A 6,297-nucleotide genomic window follows, 5' to 3' on the forward strand; every position below is an offset into this window, starting at 1 on the left:
GTGGAGTGCTGCTGTTGCGGCTAGAAAGGACTTTCATAACCCTTTCTTTGTTGATGTGGTTTTCACTGCATGTTGGAACATCTGGGCTATCAGAAATGCAAAGGTCTTCAACCAGGAGCAGCCAAAGTTCAGAAAATGGAGATCTGGATTCATTCATGACATTTCTCTGTTAGCTCATAGAATTAAGGCTAGTTTCAGGGATGATCTCCTTAAATGGATCCCCTTTTTGCCTCCTTGAGGTTTGTAATCCTTTGCTCTTCTTCCCCTTGTACATTCTAAATCTCCTCTTGTACATACTGCTCTCATATATGGAATAAAGGAAAATGGCTGTGGGGGGTTTTCCCTACAGTAGTCGGTCAAAAAAAAAGAAAATATCTCCTAGTTGATCGTCAGTCTTCACATGGTCGATGATGATATTGCCCTTGAGGACATGGTCCCGAAGAAAATGATCACGAATCTGGATGTGCTTAGTCTTCAAGTGTTGAGTAGGAAATTTGTCGAAAGCTAATTTTGAGTGCAAGGTCGTGATCAATCTGCTTGTAAGAGCATGCATCAACAGGTAAATGATATCCATATGAACAGGTTACATATATCAATATCAATAGAGGGTCGAACACCCATGATCACCCATCATGCCAAGTCGTCTGACTTAGCTAATGAATCTTACTGCCATCTTTCTCATGCAACCATCTTTCTCACACACACACACACACTTGTTTCATGAGAAAACAACTGGACGCAGTTTAAGCAGCACCACCCAACTATCCTTGACTCTCGACACGGCTATTCGAATAGTTTTACACTCCATGGAGTTGCACACTTTACCGACAAGACTCGGCAAACTTCCTTGTTAGGACACGAACCGCGCCATTTCTCATACCCGAGGTAAGTAGCCAAACATCACCTTTCACATGACGATAGTAGCAAAGAGTCCACTCGTTGGTGACAATCCCTCATGATGTGCATCACACGTATCATGCACGAGGGCACGCAATAGTGTGCCCGGTGTATGTGAAAACAGCCCATGGTGTAAGAGCATATTTCTCCATATGTGGTTTTGGTAATTGATGACAATCCATATGGACTAAATATTGCGTTAAGTTATATTCGAAGGATTTGTCCATAGGCACTTCTTGAAGTCCATCTGTTGGTTTCAAGGAGTTTATATGATGACCAAGGTGGTATTCAAAGTATTGTCCAAAGATTGGTCATAAAGACACAAGGTTCATCAATACTAAGGAGAGAGTAAATCAACATGATCAACACACAAAGTGTACAAGATGTACCGAGAGGGATCAAGTGATCCCACAGTATGGTAAGCATTGTCCATAATGCTTTTGTGTACTAACCCATGGTCTTCTTGAGAGTTCTATGTGGGGCTAGGTGTGTTTCCATGGGTTTGCGTCAAGAGGAAGGTCTCATTCAACCTGTGAAGGGTGACATCGAGTGGTGATCGTCATCAAGATTGTGATGTGCAAGTTCAAGTGGAGCATCACGAAGATATCATGCTTGAAGCTTGTCGTCCATTGTGGTGGCAATGGACTTGTGAAGATGTGTTGAAGAGTGGCTCACCCATAGTGAGTATCGGGGAGCAATCAAGAAAGGTGGTCCATCTTGAGGAAGCCAAGATCATCATCATCTAGCTCAAGAGGACTAGGTGCAAGGTACAGGTTTGCCCTTGATAGTTTTCTCTATTGCATGATAGTTTGTCGTACTGTCAAGGGGGCTCACAAGTGAGTAGCTTCATCGTATCATTCGTTGAGAGCTCAAACCATATGCATCCTTGCATCATATCTTAGTTCTTGTTTTATGTTTCCCTTTGTGAGTTTTAGAGCTTATGGTCATCTTCATGACAAGCTCGAGTTGATCGAAAACGGAGTCCATATGCATCTTCTATGATGTTTTCGATGTTGGAAGTTTTTGCCGGTTCTTCATTCATAGAGGTCTCACATCTCTATATCATTGGCATTTTCATAAGTCCATGTTCTTAATACAACAAGCTTGAGTTTGCTCTATTTGGAGTTCGTATGCGAAATATAGAAATAGGGGCGGCAAGAAGACACTCGGGTGGCCGCCGGATACGCTCTGGCGCGGGGAGCGCGGGAGGTTGAGGGAGGCTCTCTGGCGCATGTGGGCAACCTGCCACATCATACCACGAGCTATAGAACAAGTGCACGCAATAGAGCATCGTTTCTGCATGTCAGCAGAGTGGATACCACACCTACTTATGTCCACGGCATCACTCTGGTCAGTGAAAGATGTCTGGCATAAAAGGCATGCGTGCAGGAGAGTGATGGAGGAGTTTTGGTCTCATATGGGGCAGTGTAGGTGGGGTTTCATCTACGTTTAAGTTTGCAGCGGCAAACTTGGGGCTAGCAAAAAGTGTTTTTACTTGGGGGGAACTTGGGATGAAACCATGTCTAGCAACACTGGCTATGCAAGGACTTCAAGACTTCCAAGTTTCAGTTTAGGGAGAGGAGTGTAGCTAGCACTTGTAATTCAAGGCAACATTTCTACCAAAATCAAGTTTTAGAAGGGTTACTCCTATTTTCCACATGAGCATGCCTTATATTTGGTTGAAATGGTGCATTAGCATACTAGAGGTGTGGTGGTTAAACTTGGGGGCAGCATGCATGGAATAATAGGAGAGAAAGAGCGCCATGCAAATGCTGTCCAAAAGAGGGAATCTTGGAGTTTTACCCCCCTCCCAATGATCGTGCCACAACCATTCGAAACTTAGTACAGGTAAAGAGGGACTAGGAGGGGCTGTGGTAAAAATTTGAGCTCAAGGAGAATAGTGGAAGGGGTCAAAAAATAAATTTGGTAAGTGAGCAGAATGTGTTTGATGGGTGTTTAGGCTAGTAAATGGAGTCCACTTGCTATGAAACTTAACGGGATCACATGTTAGGTGAAAATAAGATTGGACACCAAACTTGAGATTTATTGGAGAAAGTTTCCAATGTAGACAGGAAAAACCCTAGAAATGGGCTGAAATGGCTTTCTGCACATACATTCAGGCAAACTAATTCCCACTAATGCACCACTTGGTGTGGTGGCATTATATAAGTATTGTAGCATGCCCAAAAATTTTGGGATCAATTGGAGAAACTTCACAATGTAAAATTTCCCAATTCTAGAAATCAACACAAGTGGTTTTGAGGTTCCTTGTAGAGGTTCATCTCATCTCATTGATGCACCACTTTATGTGGATGCATTATTGGAGCATCAGAACATGTCCACAAAATTTGAGGACAATTGGAGGCACATGGCAATGTAAAGTTGCTCAAATTTGGTTCTGGACAAATAGAGTTTTTGAATATTTAGGTGAACCAAATCTACCTGGATTGAGATGGAACTTAGCAAGATCATGACATATATCATGTGTGACTTGCTATAAATATCTTGGAATTTATTGAGAATATTTCTTGTAGAAATATTTCAAAAGGTTGAAATAGGGAGGTTTTGAATGATTTTGTCCAATATTTTGAACATGACCATGTGTTGAAACTCTTATCATGGAATATATATGTCCACTGAGTTTCCCTAAACTTCCTCAAATATTTTAAAAGCAAGAAAAATATTTTTCCTTCATAAAAGACCATTTCTGGCCTCAGAAAAAGGTATTTCAATAAAATAGTAAAATAACTTTAAAAATAATAATTGTGTGGTTTTGAGAAGTATTTTTGATAATGGGATTTAAGTAAATTATTTAGGGGAAAATAACTTCCCTAATTTGAGGACTTTTAGTACAAACAACCAGGGGTTTCTGAAAGCCTTAATTAAATAAATGCTTTTTGGTCAAAATAATATGTGGTAACAAATATTTTGAAGTCCTATGCACATGGTATGGTCATTGGGCAAAGAGGTGATCCTAAAGAGTAGTAGGACTTTTGTGATTTAAACACTAGCAAGCAATCAAGCAAACAACAATCACATCAGCATCAGAAGCACTTCACAAAAATTTGAATCGGTACTACTTTTTGAGCTATGTTAATTTATCAAAGTAAGGCAAAGCACAAGGTGTGAGACCTACCAACTTGACTGACATGAAAACACCTCCAATGTTTAACTTCTCTCTCACGCATAATTTACTAGGAGCAACCCAACGGGCGAACCTGTGTTCCTCTTTGTGCCGCCCTATCTCAGCTACTCTAGTGCTCTATGAAGATCTCCAACTATTGAGGGTGTATGGTCTATGTGTGTCAACCTCAAGCGGCTTATTTGGAATGCTCACAAGACATTCATATTTTGTTTGGACATAATTGCATTGATTAACTCTTGTGTATAATTAAAATACTAAAAGGACAGGAATAATTGAAAATTCGTAACTGGATAAATATTTATTCAAAAATCATGTTCCAAATGCCAAAATGTCCTAGCTATGATTCCCTTTGGTTTGTCTGAAGTGGCACTTTCCTCCTATAAGTACGGAAACTCACACTAGAGAGAAAGTGATGGCGGTGAAGCTGGTCACATCCCAGAGTGGGATCTTGGGGTATAAAACTATTTCTTCACGTGTGTTCGTTGCTTATTCTGCTGTAACCATGGATAATCTTCATCATTTAACACGATGTTTGAGTTATTCTTCATTGTGAAGGGAGGAATTTCTTGAAACTTTTCATAATATTCTCACATGTCTCTTTTGTCATCCACTCCCACGATGTTTCTTTTCCCTCAAAGAACTATGTGTCGCTTTGGCTCATCAGATGATGTATTGACTTTGTTATCTTTTCTTTTCTCGGTTTGGTAAACATGTCCTTCACATAGAAAACCTGGGCCACATCATTGGTTAGGACGAATAGTTCGTCTATGTACCCAAGATTGTTGAGATCCACTATTGTAATTCCATACTGCGGGTCTACCTCTACCCTGCCTCCTGTCATATTGACCCATTTGCACCTAAACAAAGGGACCTTAAAATCATCATGCCCATAGTCAAGTTCCCATATATCCTCTATGTAACCATAATACGTGTCCTTTGCCCTATTGGTGTTTGCTGCATCAAAGAAGACACCACTGTTTTGGTTGGTGCTCTTTTTGTCTTGGGCGATCATGTAAAATGTATTCCCATTTATCTCGTACCCCTGGAAAGTCAATACAATCGAAGATGGTGTCCTGGCCAACAAATACAGGTCATCTCCAATAGTGTTGCTACTCTTGAGATATGTTTGCAACCAACCGCCAAAATCCCCCATGTGTTCATGTGTAATCTAGTCGTGAGACTGCTCCGCGTGTTTGGAGCATAGAATATTCTTGTGTTCATTGATATACGAGGCCAACAAGGTAGAATTTTGTAGAACTGTGTAGTGTGCTTGCGCCCAAGAATGTTCGTCCCTACATATTATTGAGTTTGATCCTAGCATGCCTTTTCCACTCAGTCTCCCCTCATGCCGAGATTAAGGAACACCAATCGGCTTAATGTCAAGAATAAAGTCAATAAAAAACTCAATGAACTCCCGTGTTTCATGGAACTTGGAGATGCTTTCTTCTTACTGTAGCGACCCGACTCAATACGATTCAAGCCTCTCGTGTTTCCATACCATCCCAAGATCATGCTGGTACACACTCAGTACATCAATGTATATATCAAGAGTTCAATCACACAGCTTTATTAATCGAAATCTCATATCGAGTACGTTATTACAATAGTGAATTACAATAAAGTGGCTGAAGGCCATCTCATGAGATATCTAACAAAGACTAGCGGAAGCATCAGGTAGACGAGTCCATCCGATTCCAGGGCATGTCGTTGAGCGTAGATCGTAGCCTCACTCCTGGTCGGAAAAGTACTCTCCAACATGATACGTTGCAGCCGTGTAGGTCAGCATATGGAATATGCCGGCAAGTCATCAAAGAGAGGGGGAAAATAATAACCAACTATCTCTACATGCATATTTGGCAGGTGGGGCTATAAGTTTTAGCATAAAGCCAATTTTCTCCTACAACAAGAGAGGGCGGAAAGCGAAATATTACTACATAGTTTGTTGTTAACGAGATGGTTCTGCCAACCAATTCTCGTACCCGAGTTGTTGATAATTCCCACATCATTATTAAGTTGTGTCGAGAGTTCAGGGAATTTTCAATGCCTTCGGCTCAAGTTGTCATGACCATGGACATGGCTAATCGATTAGGTTCGGGCACTCTACAGAGTTTTGCACACGTTCCCCACAAGATTTGATCGCCTCCGGGTATGTCCTCGCACTTCAGGGTGTTTGAAGCCGGATGATCAAAACATGGTCTTTCAACGGGTTCCTCTGAATCCCTGTTGGTGCCCATCCATTCCTACCGTTCTTCTAC

The sequence above is a fragment of the Hordeum vulgare genome, chromosome 1H (assembly GCF_904849725.1).
Source record: "Hordeum vulgare subsp. vulgare chromosome 1H, MorexV3_pseudomolecules_assembly, whole genome shotgun sequence".
Taxonomy (NCBI): Eukaryota; Viridiplantae; Streptophyta; class Magnoliopsida; order Poales; family Poaceae; genus Hordeum; species Hordeum vulgare.